The sequence below is a fragment of the Emydura macquarii genome, unplaced genomic scaffold (assembly GCF_026122565.2).
Source record: "Emydura macquarii macquarii isolate MOO-44397 ecotype Brisbane River unplaced genomic scaffold, CSIRO-AGI_Emac_v2 contig_3603, whole genome shotgun sequence".
Classification (NCBI taxonomy): Eukaryota; Metazoa; Chordata; order Testudines; family Chelidae; genus Emydura; species Emydura macquarii.
In genome coordinates this window covers 1,482,904-1,498,304 of record NW_027133740.1, presented here as the reverse complement: position 1 = coordinate 1,498,304, position 15,401 = coordinate 1,482,904, and positions in this window count along the sequence as shown.

The window sequence follows — 15,401 nt, the reverse complement described above, 5'->3', positions numbered from 1 at the left end:
CTCTAATCTGCACTGCATGTGAATGTGGCTGCCAGAACATGGGAGGGGAGATGGGGAGGGAGCTGCAAATCCACGGAGCATATCAAACTACAGTGCACAATAAACATTTGAAAGATTAAGCCTAAATCTTTCCCCAGGAAATACTGATCCTGCCTGTTATTAATGCACATCACTTCTAATCCCCTTAGACATTACTATGGCTTCCCTCCCACCCCCAGTTCCAAATAAAAATAGACACAGGCTGATTGTGTCTACTATGCATTTAGCAATGGGATTCATAAAGCAGCTGTGGCATCCCTGTGGGATGAAAAGCTGCCATATTTCAATGGTTATATGGGACGGGGGGTGTTTTTATCTCTTTTTATAGGCAGGTTGACTTTGTTCATGTTTTTGTAAGCAGCTGAGTGGGATTCTCCAGCACATTAAAGTGCATCAAAGGTAGAAGCAATATTGTCTACTGGTTAAAACATAGCACTTGGAGGCAGGACTCATGGATTCTTTTCCCAGATTGGCTGCTACCTTGCTGTGCGAGCTTGGGCATGTCCCTTACCCTCTCTGTGCCTCAGTTTCCCCATCTCTTAAAGAGAGAATTCTTACCTACTTCCCAGGGGTGCTGTGAGACTGTTAAATATTTGCAAAATGCTTCAAGATCCTCCAGTCACAGGTGCAGTGTAAGCACTGTAGGAAGTCCTACTAGGTGCATATAGGACAGTTCTCCTCTCCAAGACAGAGACTGAATTAGCTGATCTAAATGCTTATTAAATAAAGTCTGTTGCCACTCCACCCCTGTAACCTCAGCCCTTCAAGTCGATGGCAGTGGTGTGCAGAGCGGCCCTCTAACACTAGATGAGTTGCTCCCCAAGACTGGCTGCATTTCCAGAGAAGTGAATAGTTTCACTATGTCAATATGTCCAGCCCAAACTCTGCCCTTGTAAGCCAGGTCCTCCGTGAAACACAGCATGCTGAGCTGTGCACTGGATCTCCAGGGCTTTCATAACAGTGCTGTTGAATCTTCTACAACTCCCTGTTCTAACCGATTGTATTTTACATTGATACAAGCACTTTTTGCCCTGCAGGATCCCCCACCACATCACAAGCTCCATTCACAGAGCGCTAGGAAACCTGCTTTTACAAAAGTGCCAGAGGGTTCTTTAATGTCCAGGCAGAGCAGATTGGACCTTGGCTTCTCCAGTCTCACCCAAGAGACTCACGCCACAATAAACTGCATTGTTTGTATTTCATACATCGTGGAAGAATGAAGGACTGAGCTGACCCAGCCAGGATTTGAACCTGTAGTTCCAGTGAATCTAGGTCTTGCATCCCCATTCTAGATTAAGAAACCAGCATTTGCGGTGCACTGCAGAGGAACAGGCACGTATTCCACCTAGTGATGTGCACACCTGGCTCCTAGGAGCTTGATGCTGTTTTTGTTTCTAGAAATAGCAGCCAGGTTGTTTTTCGCCCGTTTGTTTGGGGGACAGAATTGGCAGCAAACAAACACATCAGCTCAGCTCGGCAGCCACAGCAACCATTGCGTGGCCCAATTCCAACCTCAGGTACGATGGTGTAAATCTGGAGTCACTCCATTATAGTCAATGGACTTACTCTAGATTTGCACTGGTGTAACTCCAAGCAGAATGTGGCCCACGGTCACGGTGAGCCAATCTTCTGCTCCGGTCAGCTGGGGAAGAAATTGCTTTGCTTGGTATAGGACACCAGTAATAACAGAACACTCCATCCCAGGTGACACTTGTAGTTCCTTCTCTTCACTCAATGGAAGAGGAAACGCCACTGCTGGGTAGAAAGCATCATTGATTCCCCCCCGGTAGTTATTTAAAGGTAACACAACATCTGTGGCTGCTTATACTTACATGATATCTGCAGCCATGACATTAACTATCAGAGCTTCAGATACACCATCGGAAAGATTCTACCCCGATTTATCTCCTGGCAGGTTGGAGGCAAAAACAACATTTGGGCCTATGATTTTTAAAAGCAAGGTGCTGGGCACCCTCAACTCCTGCTAATTTCTGTTGCAGGAGTGGGCACTCGCTGAGCTTTAATTGACGAAGCGCAGTCTTTAAGGGAGACCATGGGAGCAAGATGTCAAACTAGTGATTGTGGCTGTCCTTTCTCCTTGGTGAACGTCCTCTTGGTGATTAGGTCTGAGGCTGTGCTCTGCTTGAGATGAATAGCTTAAGACAGTAGGGTAAAAAAAGAGTCTGCTCCATTATGGCCAATTGCTCACATTTGCTAGTAGTTCTGGCCACATAAATTTTCATCCCGTTTATCTGTCCCCAGCTAACTATCATGATCTCTAAAAGAGGAGCCAATACCAAGCCTCCAGACCTAAAACTCTAGATTTAACCATAACTTCCTCAAAGTACAGAGATCTGTGGCTTGAGCCCACTTCTAGAGATAGGGGCAGCGTGTGCAGTTATTATATTATATGAATTGCTTCTTCTGTACCTTTACATTTCTAAGGTGCCTCCCTGGCAGCTGTCATTTTGCAAGACAGGGCTGATGCAGCATGTTACTGAGACGCACACACTGTGCTCTCTCAGAGATGCATAATTTCTTCTCTCATTTTCTTTCCTTAAGAGTCATTCTAACTGAAAGCATATTGCTCTTTGCATATGGAAGAACACAGTAACAGGATTAAATAGTATAGTTAAATAGACAGATGTGCGTATATTTACTTGGATTCTGATCACTTTCATTGCTGTCACAGCATGGGCAGGAATAGCCCTGCTGTCCTAGACATCTACACTTAAATCCTTGAAAAACTAATGAGGAGCATGCTTTCTGCTCATGAACTGCTGCTATTACCTAGCAACAGCGTAACCCAGATCCACGCTGGCTTGGCTCCGAACAAATGAGTAACTATCTGCAAGGAAACCCTGTCAGCAACTAAATATCTTGGGTCAGATCTTCAGCTGGTGTCAGTAGGAATTGCTCCAATTATTTCAACGGAATTACACCAGTTTACACCCAGACTCATCTTTAAGTCACATGAAATTACTGTTCTCATTATGCAATCTCTGACATAATGGTGTGATTACTGCACCAGATCAGTGTAGATGCATCTACACTGAAGGTGCTGCACCAGTTTCACTTGGGCTATTTTTAAGTCAGTTGAGTTAAGTACTTTTTAGTACAGACAAACCCCACACCTCCTCTCAGGAAGAGAACCCACCCACTCCCCTCTCCATCCCTGGGGTGACAGTCCTGATACCACAAGTCGGCTCAACATTAGTTAGCTTAGTTGTCAAGCAAGGAGTGTTTCAGGTATCAGCTGTGCCACCCTGTCATGCTAGTGGATTACAATTCTTGTGAAAAGTTGAGCCTTCTGGAGCCTGACAGCAGCAAGGGGGCTCTGCAGTTGATGATTTCTGCCTTCTGCTGCACGGAAAGCGAGGTGGCAGCAAAACACTATTAAGCGCTCCAGGGTCACAACTTATCCATATGCACGTTAATGAAAGCAATCAGAGGGGAGGTTGGCTTTCCATTTCTCGTCTCCAATCGAGCCTTGCAAAAACCGTCCTGAAAATGTACTAGCCCAGCTACAACACCAACTCTGACACCGCTTATCGGACCTATGATCATGATCAAAATCAACTAATGATATCTTGCTCACGGCTAAAGAGAAAAAAACCAACTCGCTCACCCCAGGCAGGCAAGTAGAATTTTGCAAGCCTGAGAAAAACAAATCTAAGCCCATTGTAGATACGAACAAAGGAGATTTATTTATATAAAAGTCAGGGAAATTCCTGTTCCATCCCTTTAAATGGTTCCCTGGCTCCAAGCAGTCCCATGTATTTTCCTCCATTTTCTATACGCAATAATTGCAAGTGCAGAAAAATGCTATTTGTGTTAGCTATATTGGGAGAGGCTGTTCACCTGGGGCCGTAACTCGATCACAGACGTCCCCATCCCAGGGATCTTAAATTATTGGTCATTTTAGAAGCCTGAAAAGTGACTCCTTTTCACAGTACGAACTTACTTCTCCTAGTACAAAACCTTCAGAAAGACAGCGTAGATTCCTGTGCTCAGGTGGATCCTTTAAAAATGGAAACATTCCCCTTTTCCAATTACATTCTATTGATGGATGGCTAATAGAAATGTAAACAAACTGGGATTTACAACGGTAATTGTCACAGTCATTTGTTGTAGGATCTCAACAGCTGACAAAGGGAAGACGGGAAAGCTATCCCTGCTAGTGGCATTAGGCCTATGGGGTAGCATTGTTTTGAGTCTCTCTGCTTTGCACTCCAGTGTACAACTGCTGGAATTACTGCCTTTGACTCCAGCCCCATATGTTGGACTCTGAAATCCCATTACATTGATCTGCTTAAAGGGATTGCCACTGAAAGCAGAACATTTATGGTCACCTTCACTGATGAGAACACCGAACCCCATCAGAAGTCTCCGTAGGCTGGGGTGAGGAAGTTTGAGGGGCAGCCTAGCCAGAAAGAAAAGATCTAGAATTCGGAAGATTGTATTTTCAAAATACAACACGACTGGATTAATGAGGTGGCTGGAAGCCGGGAATTAAGCGGAAATCATGCCAGGTGAGCTGGTGGGCAGAGAGTTCACCTCAGTATGCAGAGGGTTTATTTGCTTAGGTCTCTTGACCTCTAAGTTTAAGTGCGTGTGGGTGAGTGTGCGTGGCAAATCTGCATGTCCCACTTGGCATCCGCTAGTGAGATAAGCAACAGATGTCTAAGATTACCAGCCTGCAAGTGGCACAAAGATAAAATGGCAATAGCTCCAAGGGTTAGGTATGGCTGCAAAGTTATCATCATTTTGTTTTGCAGCAGAGCCGAGAGGACCCAATCAGTGCTGGGCCCCATTGTGCTGGGATCTGCACACATTTAAAGAGAACGGGGCTCCTGCCCCAAAGGGTTCAGGGGTGGAGTATAGGACAGGAGATAAAAAGTGGATACAAACAAACCAGTGAGGATGGAGCACAGGGTAACTGGGAGACAGTTAAGATCAGTGAAATGAGCAGGGCACACAGCACCCCCGCTCCCTAACCATGGTCATTGCTAACTACTGCAAAATGCCTTGATATGGCCCAGACTCCATTGCTGGGATTTGGAATTTTATTTTCTAGCATTGGCAAAGCTGCTAGAGACCCCAGGTGCTTGTCTGAGGAGGATTACACATGGCCACTGACTCACTGGGTAGCCTGGGGTCTCTCATTTAGCCTCTCTGTGCCTGTTTCCCCCTTATAAGTGTCAAACCCTTTTCCACAGGGGGAAACAGACTGAGGCCTGAGTGTTTTCAAAAGAAGCCACCAATTTCAGCTTCCCAGCTTTTGGAGGCCCAGCTTTATTACGCTGGCCTTGATTTTCAAAGGTGGGAGCACCCACCGCTCCAACTGACCTCAGCTGGAATTGGAGGTGCTCAGACCCTCTTAAAAAGATAAAACAGGCTCTAGCTCTAAGATATATGGCTCCCATCATCTAGTATCCAAGCACCTCGCACGCCCCTGGGAGGAAGGGAAGCAAGATGCAGCCAGATTAAATGACTTGCCCAAGGTCACACAGGAAGGCTGCAGCACACCAGGGAACTGAACGCGAGTCTCCAGAGCGCCAGGCTAGCACCCTAACCATTTAGGGAGGAAGGATGGCCCAGTGATTTGCTCAGGCCAGCGGCAGAACTCGGAATGGAGCCCCGCTCGCCAGACTCCCAGACTGCTGCTTTAACAACCAGATCATAAAACACAGCCTCTGAAGAGTTTCCACAGCGGCTTCACTCAGCGGTTGATTTTGGTGTCTGACCATTTGATTGGCCGCTTGTGGATGCTGCCCACTTTGGGGAATAATTAGGATTGCATTGCTGCCAACGATTTTAGCTTTGTTTGGCCAACACGAGCTTGTTCCTGTACCCAGCGTATTCCTGCATGTAAAGATTCAGGGCCATATTCAGCCAAATCCCACTGAAGCCACTGGGAAATGCATCCAAGGTCACCAGTGCTGCATTTAGCCCTGCTCTCACCGCACTCTGGCCAGCACAGGGGACTGTTTCCTAGCTGGAATTATCCCCTGTGCAGAAGAGAGGTTGTGAGAATATTTAACAGCATTTTAAAGGCAGGCTCTGCTTCTGAGTCAGCAGTGCCTACGTACTGCCTGCAGCAGGGGCTTCTGAAGACCCAGCAATAGCTGCCTTCTGCATTCAGCCAGCAGAGAAGAATGAAATACAGGTGTCCCAGGGGAATCACGCTTGGTTACACTGTGTGCGAATCCTCTGGACACGGTTGGCTCAGAGAGGGAATCCACCCTCCATCCTATCTTCTATATGCTAGGTCAGTGGCATATAGGAACTATAAATAGCCACAAGCAGTAACAAGAGACCCGGCCCAGTGCCAGTATAGCTGTGGGCAAGCCTAAATTGCCCTCCCTTCCCCCCCCCCCCCCGCCCTGTCCCATCCCATCCCATCCCACCCCATCATCAAGAGATGAGCCCAAGCACAGACTTAGGGTATAACTTTACTGCATTTCTGGAATGTGCAGCAATTGATAGCACTCGGGGGCGGCGGGGATGAGGCCTGCTCTAAATTGCATGGGGGGGGGGGGGGTTTTTTTACAAACCCTGCAGCACACTGGAATCAAAAGGGCAGAAAGGTGGCTTGTTTAGGGAGACCAGATAGCAAGTGTGACAAATCAGGGCAGGCGACGGGGGGGTATAGTTGCTTGTATAAGACAAAGCCCCGAATACTGGGACGTCTGGTCAACCAAGGCTTGTTCCTTTATGGTGCAGTTATTTAAGATGCAAAAATGGAGGCCACTGTCTGCTAACTGTACGTGCCCTGGCTCCGCATCTCAGTTTACAACCTGAAGTGATGTTTTAAGGGACCCTGGCATAGGGTGCTCTACTCACCACAGGCGCATCTCCTGGTCTGACACCTCTTCCTGCGGGCGCTCACACATTCTCTCTCTCTTGGGACTCGACGGCTACCTTTTCATGGCTTGGCCCTCCATTCAGGTCACTGCAGTTTTCCCCTTCCGGGGTTTGTGTACCAAAGAGTCCCTCTGTACCAGCTGTCCAGGCCGTCTTCCAATTCACTGACCTTCAACGGTGCCACTTCCCTAGGGGCTGGCAGGGGGACCCAGGCCCACTCTCTACTCTGGGTTCCAGCCCAGGGACCCTACGTTCAGTGGCTATGGTCTGCACTGTCCCATACCTCGTTGCTGTTCCCCTGGGCTTGCTTCTTATATTGCCTTTATCAGGCTCCTTCTCTCCCCTGCTGTGCATCTGCCCTTCCCAACAGGCCAAGCTCCCCTCTCTCCATAGCCTCAGAGGAGAGAACTCCAATCCTCCACTCTGCAGCCTCCAGCACAACCCCACCTGCTCCTGCCCAGGTGAACCTCATCCTTTAATTAGTCCTCACTGCTGCTCCTCCTCCAGGTGCAGCCTAGGCAGTTAATTGGCCCATCTAGCATCCTTAACCCCTTCAGGGGCAGGTGTGGGGTGAACTCCCCACCACAGACCCCAACAGAGCTGCTTTAGCTTATGCACGGTCCCTGTTTTGTCTGTTTGGTTTATGTTGTGCACCCACATGAGGTAATTTACCCACAGAGCCTTTCACCCCTGAAGTCACCAGGCTGATATTGGCTGCTAGCAATTAGAATTCAGACGCTCGGGAAGTGAATTAGTTTTCAGTCCAGTTTCCACATCACAACGGCCAAGGCTGGATGGCCATGGACGCTCAGATGTCACGTCGCACCCGAGACATGGTCCTTCCTGAGCCTGGGGGAGGAGTGTGGCTTTTCTTCCATTATTAAAGTCAGTCAGGAGTGTCCAAATTGCAGCCGGAGGTGACCCACAAAACCCACCCAGCCTCCCTCTTCAGACAGCTGCTGCAGGACAAGGACAAAGCCAGTCAAGTGCTGGGTTCTACTGCCGATGAGCATGGACGAGCAGTTTTGATTAATCCACCAGGGAAGCCAAGAAGCCAAGCAAATTGAATTCGACACAGGGGTGACTGGATGATGGTCTCTGGTCTGTGCAATACAGCAAGGTCAGACTAGGTGATCACAATTGGGCCGGAAGGGACAACATCTATTAATATTATCGTGCAATTTTTTTTTTAAAAAAGATGCAAAGCAGGTAACAACGTCAGAGCCCTAGTAACTGCCCTGGCCCTGCACAGCTGATTTGCCCCGGCTTCCTTCCATGCACTAGAGCTACCCCTGCAGAGTCTGATAATGCTGAGTTAACCACTTCATAAAAGCACTATTGTGCTCAGTCTGGCTAAGAATAATCTAATTGTTTCATGTCTTAGCAAACAAAGCATCATTGTCATTTGCCTCCCTGGGCTCTGTCATGTCACCTTCATGCTTCCTTACAGACCACTATGCCTCTTCTTTGCTTAAGTCTAAGTCACTTCATCTTAGTAGGTGGGGTTTGTAGATTTCGGTTTACAGGAACAGGGATAGGGCTTGTCTCCTTCTCTATCTCAAATCACAGGACCCGGTTCAGGCAGGAATAACCTGTCTCACGGATGCTTTTATATTAAAATGCAAATAACGTGGCAATATCTTATAAAGGGATACACGAAGCTGTGGTCAGCTTCTCTGCCCATGTCTCAGCAAGGAGCTCTAAGTCAGCCCCAGGAGGTAACAACTATCTGGCCACAAACAGGAAGCAAATCAGTTAGTCGTGACCCCTAGCACAGGCCAGGGGCTGGGTTTGGGAAGTACTTGCTGCATGCCCACGCACACAAAAGAAGAGCGGGAGGGTTGCTTTGCATAGTATTCACAGAAATGGATAAATATGACAGTAGTTATATGACCCCCCCTCCCACCAGAAAAGCATCCAAGTGCTTCACAGTTATTAACCTCTCTTCACTCCACCGCTGTAGGCAGGGAAGCCCCACTTTGCAGATGAGGAACAGAAAGAATAAGGGTATATTCACATGGCAAAACAAAAAACGTGGCAGCGAGTCTCAGAGCCAAGCGTCTACGGAGCCGGACTGGAAATAGCTACGTAGATGGTTGGGCTCCGGCTCTGAAACTCAACTCACCTCCGAACTTTCCCCAACTGTCTACACAGCTACTTTTAGCGTCGTAGCGGGAGACCAAGTCTGTAGACCTGGGCTCTGCGACTCGCTGCCATAGGTTTGGTTTTTTGCCATCCAGACGTACCCCAAGTCATTTGCACAGGGTCACACGGCAAGCCGGTGGCGGAGCCATGAATTGAACTGTGGCGTCCCAGTTCCCAGCAGAGCGGCTTACCCACAAGACCGTCCTTCATCTCCATCATACCTGCCAGAATAAGATTACTTATAGAGCAAGCCCATGACTTTCCTGCCCATCCTCCTTTCAGATTCAAGAGCACAGACCCCGGACTGCCAGCTATGATGAAATACCATCACTCGTCAGCAAGGAACGCCTCTGGAACTCACACAGCTGACTGAGCCTGCTGGACTAGATCACGCAAACATGTACACATAGCTCTCAAGCCTGCGCGGTCCTGAGCACCTTCAATGCCCACTGAAGTCACGGAGAGTCAAGGACATTCAGTACCTTGTAATCTCAGACCTGTCGATAGCATCATCCCAGAGAGTCCCAGCTCACCTCAGAAGTGGTTATTATAAGTGCGGCCAATAGTCCCACCCTGAGGCACTTCCCATTTTAAGTCACACTTTCAGTTACTTATACCTTGGCCCAACTTTAACCATTCAGGCTGACATTTTCCACGCTGGGGGTCTGCCTCCAGCTGAATGTTTTCAGAAAGTTTCAGACCAGGCTTTTCCCAGCTGGGAGTGTAAATGCAACATTAGAGTCTCACTGGTCTTTTGGCCTTCCTGGACTGCTCTTCAGTTCCCTGTGCCTTGTAGGCCATAGTTCAGGGCTCCCCGACCGGAGCCTACCTGCTCCCTTCTATTCAACTGTTCCCCTTCTAGGGCACCTGCCCCAGGACTGTCTCCCTGGATCTTGCCCCCTTCCCAGGGCCCACCACAGGGATCAATTCATCCCTGAGGCTCTCCTCAGGGTGTCTACCCCAGGCCTTCCGAGAGGGAAAGAGTTCCCTCCCATCTTTCTCTGGAGTCTTCTCCCTTCAGCTGACCTCCCTCAGCTCCTTCTAAGTCCCAGGTGCCTAATGGGTCCTTAGCTAACTCCACCTCATCTGGCCAGCAGGAAATTAGTGAATCACCACCAGAGGTGCCAAAATGATTATTTTTTTTCCTAGCAGGTGATGTGGGTTCACCTCATTGGAGGGTGTCAATAGGATCACACATGAATCGAATTTCTGCTTCATAGTTTTCTCTTTCAAAAAATAAACCTAGGAAGCTACACAAAAAGCTGTATTAAAAGAACATTATTAAAGTGAAAGGGCCTCAGGATCTTCCATATCCTTGCGAAAACAGATCTGACCTCAGCTCTCAAAGTCCCCTCCAAAATATGTGCACCGTTAAAAACCCAACATTCGTCACTCCAGGTAACCCACAGTAATAACCTGCTGCACATAGCACAGGGGACGCAACAGTTTCATAAGCACTGCAGAGCGGCAACCCTGAACTCAGTTTATCTATCATAGAAGAATGAATGATAGAAATGCACCCACAGTTGGACAGCTGCCAGAAACCAGACCTTACGTCACTAAATTGCAAATGGGGGCATTGAATAGCTCAGTGTTTCTCAATTAAATTTGGCCATGGAACCCTTTTGAACTCCATAAATAATTGCGGAACCCCCCAAACTCTTAACAGTCTTAAAATGTCGAAATAAGCAAACATCAGCATTTCTCAATTAAATTACACTTACATTCAATACCCTCCCCGAAAAAACAGGGACATCTTCCCTTTTTCGGCAGCACGGAAAACAGCTGCTCTCGGCGGCACGGAGGACAGCTGCTCGCGGAACCCCAACAGTGTTCCCGCGGAACCCCAGGGTTCTGCGGAACACCAATTGAGAAACACTGGAATAGCTACAACACTTACTGTTTTACATAATGTGGGAGGCTTTAGAACTAGTGTTCTTAATCTTGGGAACACGAATTCGACTGCACAACAAGCTAGAAAATAAGTCAAGTCCCTGGGTTACATTTGCTGTTGGCTTAGTCAAAATAATTTGCCTTGCTCTAATGCTAATAAAGTGCTTCACAACTGACACACCAGCATGATCGTGGTTTTTAATCACATCTGTAGCCTGCAGTTCAGGTTACCAAACCACCAACGACCAATACATTCGCTCAGACAAATGCAGCACAGTCAGCCATCAGATTAGGATCTATTTCTTCTATTCACTATAAACCAAACTGAAGTTAGGCACATTTTCTTAAAAGGTGAATGAAAATTCATGAACTGTGTATGGAATTTGGACTTACAAATGTCATCGGTCTTCTCCAGTGGTCAAAGGGTTAAGCAGATATGACAACTAAATGTATTTTTGGGGCCCAGTCCTCCTGAAGTCAGTGGAACTGCTCTTGTATGTACAGGTTATACGTGTATTGATCTTTGCAAGATCAGGGCCCAATACTGTAAGCTCTTAGTTTCTGGGATCATGTCTTCCTACTTGTTTGTACAGGGCCTAGCTCAATTGATCCTACTGCAATATAATATCATCATCATCTTCAAGAAATTAACAAAACAGCCATTTACTAAGGCCCTACTTGAATCATGGGATGATTTTCAAAAAATTCCAACTAAGTTGTGGACTAGCCATGGAAAATCACGGAAAAATAAGAATGGACCTTATAATTTGCAGTAATACGGTCCATTATTACTTTTCTGTGATTTTCTGCTGTCAGGAGCCCGGGGCTGAAAGCGGCAGATCCCGCTGTTGGTGGGGTGGCCCAACGCTCCCCTATCAAAACTGTGATGGAAGCCTAATATTGAAGGATCTGCGATTTCCACGACATCGTGAATTAAGGAGGACCTCAGCCATTACTTTTATGTTGCCTACGCACAAAGAAACAAGTTATACTCTTGTGTGCTCTCCAGTGACTCGGTAGCAACAATTAAGTCCTATTCTCTGAGCTGTACGGCTATGTTGAAACCCTTAGTCATCCTGGTACACAGGGCGCAGACTTTGAAGAGCAATCAATGCAGAGCTATGTTGGGCCCCACTGCAGTGGAAACATGAAGCTGTTTTTCAGAGATACTGAGCACCTGCAGCTTCCAGTAAAGTCAGTGGGAACTGCAAGTATTCTGTACCTCTGAAGTCAGGCCGAAAGCACGTGTGTGCGCACTCATGTATGTAGGGGCAGGAGAGGAGACGAGGAAACCGTTTATTTTGCCAGATGGAGAAGTATAAAATGATAGCGATATTTAATTCTACTTTCACACTACAAAGAAGGTCTTGCCCAGAGCCAGAGGAAGGGCTGTGGTTTCTAGTGCTCCCCCGTGTAAGTGATTTATTTCGTAATAACCTTTCCTAATCAGTTTGTACAAACAGCTCAGCAGAACCTCCAGTCAGGCACCAGGCTGAAAGGCACAAATGAGGAAATCAGCAGGTGGGAGCAAAGAACTTGGGAGTGAATCTGGGACCTGTGACAAGAATAATTCATGTGCCAAGGCCTGATTGATTGACTTCTGCCTACAACATGTTCCGCCGCCTGACGGCATGTTTAGTTGCTGCCTTCCTTCCCCAATGGTGCATACCAGAAGGGGAGAGGGATTAGTTCACATGCTCTAATTTGCTGAAGGGACACTGGAAAAAAAATAACTGTTTGAGGCTGTTTGACTCCAATGGGAGTTTGGCATTTTTAAAAATCCCACGAGGCATCTCTCAGCATCTAAATACCTTTGTAAATCTGGCCCTGGAGCAACACCCACCTCCTACAAAGCATACCAGGGGATCTCTTATGTCCACCCAGAGCAAACGTGACACTGGGTTTTAGTGTGTCAGCTGAAAGATCCCCCACACACTGGGCATCAGTACTGCAAATTATTGGATGCATCTTCCTCGGAGGGATGGTGGACTGAGTTAAACCTATGCTTCCAAAACTGTGGGTCCAGTTCTGCTGTGCTTTCCTGTCATTCAGAATATTGTCTATACTGCTAAAAGATGCACTTACTTACATGGTTCTGTATTTAAGCATTATACCACCAGCTCAATTCAATCTAAACTTCTGTTACAGGGGGCAGCACAACATGGATACAGCTTTCTGCCCCCCTCAATCCCTACCACCCGGAACAAGAGGAGGACATCAAATTCAAAACCAAAAAGCCTCCTCCAAGCAGAGAGTAGTGAGCACAAGTGAGACGTGCCAGAGACTCCAGGGCAAGTGAGGGCACTGGTGAGGTCTCATTTGGAGTATTGTGTCCAGTTTTGGGCTCCCCACTACAGAAAGGATGTGGATAAACTGGAAGGAGTCCAGCGGAGGGCAACAAAAATGATTAGGGGGCTGGAATGAGGAAAGGCTGGAATGAGGAAAGGCTGAGGGAACTAGGCTTGTTTAGTCTGCAGAAGTGAAGAATGAGGGGGGATTTGATAGCAGCCTTTAACTACCTGAAAGGGGGTTCTAGGGAGAATGGAGCTAGGCTTTTCTCAATGGTGGTAGATGACAGAACCAGGAGCAATGGTTTCAAGTTGCAGTGGGGTAGGTCTAGGCTGGATATTAGGAAAAACTTTTTTACTAGGAGGGTGATGAAGCACTGGAATAGGTTACCTAGGGAGGTGGTGGAATCTCCATCCTTAGAGGTTTTTAAGGTGCGGCTTGACAAACGATTTAGCTGGGGCTGGCCCTGCTCTGAGCAGAGGGTTGGACTAGATGACTTCCTGAGGTCCCTTCCAACCCTAATCATCTATGATTCTATGCTTCCTAGATGCTACATAGCTTGTAATGCACCTGGCGGGAGCTTAACCTCACATGGAGATTAGATCAATTTTTCTGTTTGAAATAACCTTTTCTCTGTACACTGTAAGATCGATAGGACGGCTCTTGTGTGTGTCATCAGCTTTGTTGTTAGCTCTCATGCAGCAAACACCAATATTGATCAATTTAGAAATGGGGACCCCAGTTCCAAAGTGAAAGTATAATGGATAACTGTGAACTTCAGACTGAAAGTGGGGAGGGGAAATATTTTAAATCGTCGTTTGTTGTGATCTGGAGGATTATTGATTGGTTAAGAGGCAAACTCTTGAGGTAGTAATTATAACCACAGCAATCCCATGAGGATACTGACTCCAGACCCAAATGTACATTTTAAGTAGTATTAAGGCTGTAGCATAAATAACTAGGACTGGGAGAATTTGGTTTTTATTTTTTTTTAATTTCAACACATAATATCAATGTTTATTTTTAAGCATTTTTTCTATGTATATAAATGTTCACAGTTGCGCAAAATTATGGGGAAGAGAGGGAAATCAGATATTATTTAATGACAGTAGATGTTGAGATTCAAAAAGTTAGAGCTTTATAACCTTTAAAACACAAATTGTCAATATCACTTGTTAAAATACACAAAGTAAATATCCTTACATCTGACTAATAAATTCTCAAGCAGCATTTTTAATTATTTGCCCAGCTGTAAGTTTCTATCATCAATGGAAATATTTTTTGTTTGTTTGTGTGTTCAGTGAAACCAACATTGATCAGCATTTACCAATAAAAAAACCATTCTTTCCAAGCCTATAAATAATCAACAAATCCAAAGCTTTTGGTTAAACATCTTGTCTCTTCATCTATAATTAAGTATGTGCGTTGTAGCTCAACCCTCCCTCTGTTTGTCTGCCTTTAGATTGTCAGTGCTTTCATTTCTGTCTGGAAAGGGCCCTGCATATGACACCACTACAGAAAATCATTTTTTAATATTTATACTGCTGTAATTCCTATCATTGTTGTGCTAGGCACTGTACAAACACAATACAAAGATGGCCCCTGCCCCAAAGACCTTACAGTTTGAAGACAATAATAACAAAGCCACCATCCTAATACTATTGAAAGGGACACCATCTTCTGTTTTTTATTCTTGTTTACTTGTCGTAGGTACAACTAACAGCTAATTCACTATAACAGAAAGTGATTGGGGGGAAGGAACAACTGTCTCTCTTTTTCAATTTGCTTGCTCCGGGCCTTTACAGCATCTTGTGCATAGTCAGGTTCACTGTTTCCCTGCACAGTAAATTTCCTCTTTGGTTTGTGTGGGTCTTTCAAACAGCAGCAGGGGAAACCTTTTACCTGCCACTCCTACCCCACAGGAAAAGGTGACTGTAATACTTGAGAGGTGGGGCTCAAAAGCAGAGATAGATCCTATCTTTAAAAATCTAGTCAGTTAAAAATAATAAAGGTTAACATGACATCGTATATTTAACTTATTAGCAAATTTCCTCGTTACAACCGTTTAAGGAGAGTCCTACTCACCTGGGCAAATCCATTTTGGGGTTTATAAACACAGTAATCCTCAAGAACAGACAAGGCTCCACTTCACAGATGAGAACTGCGAA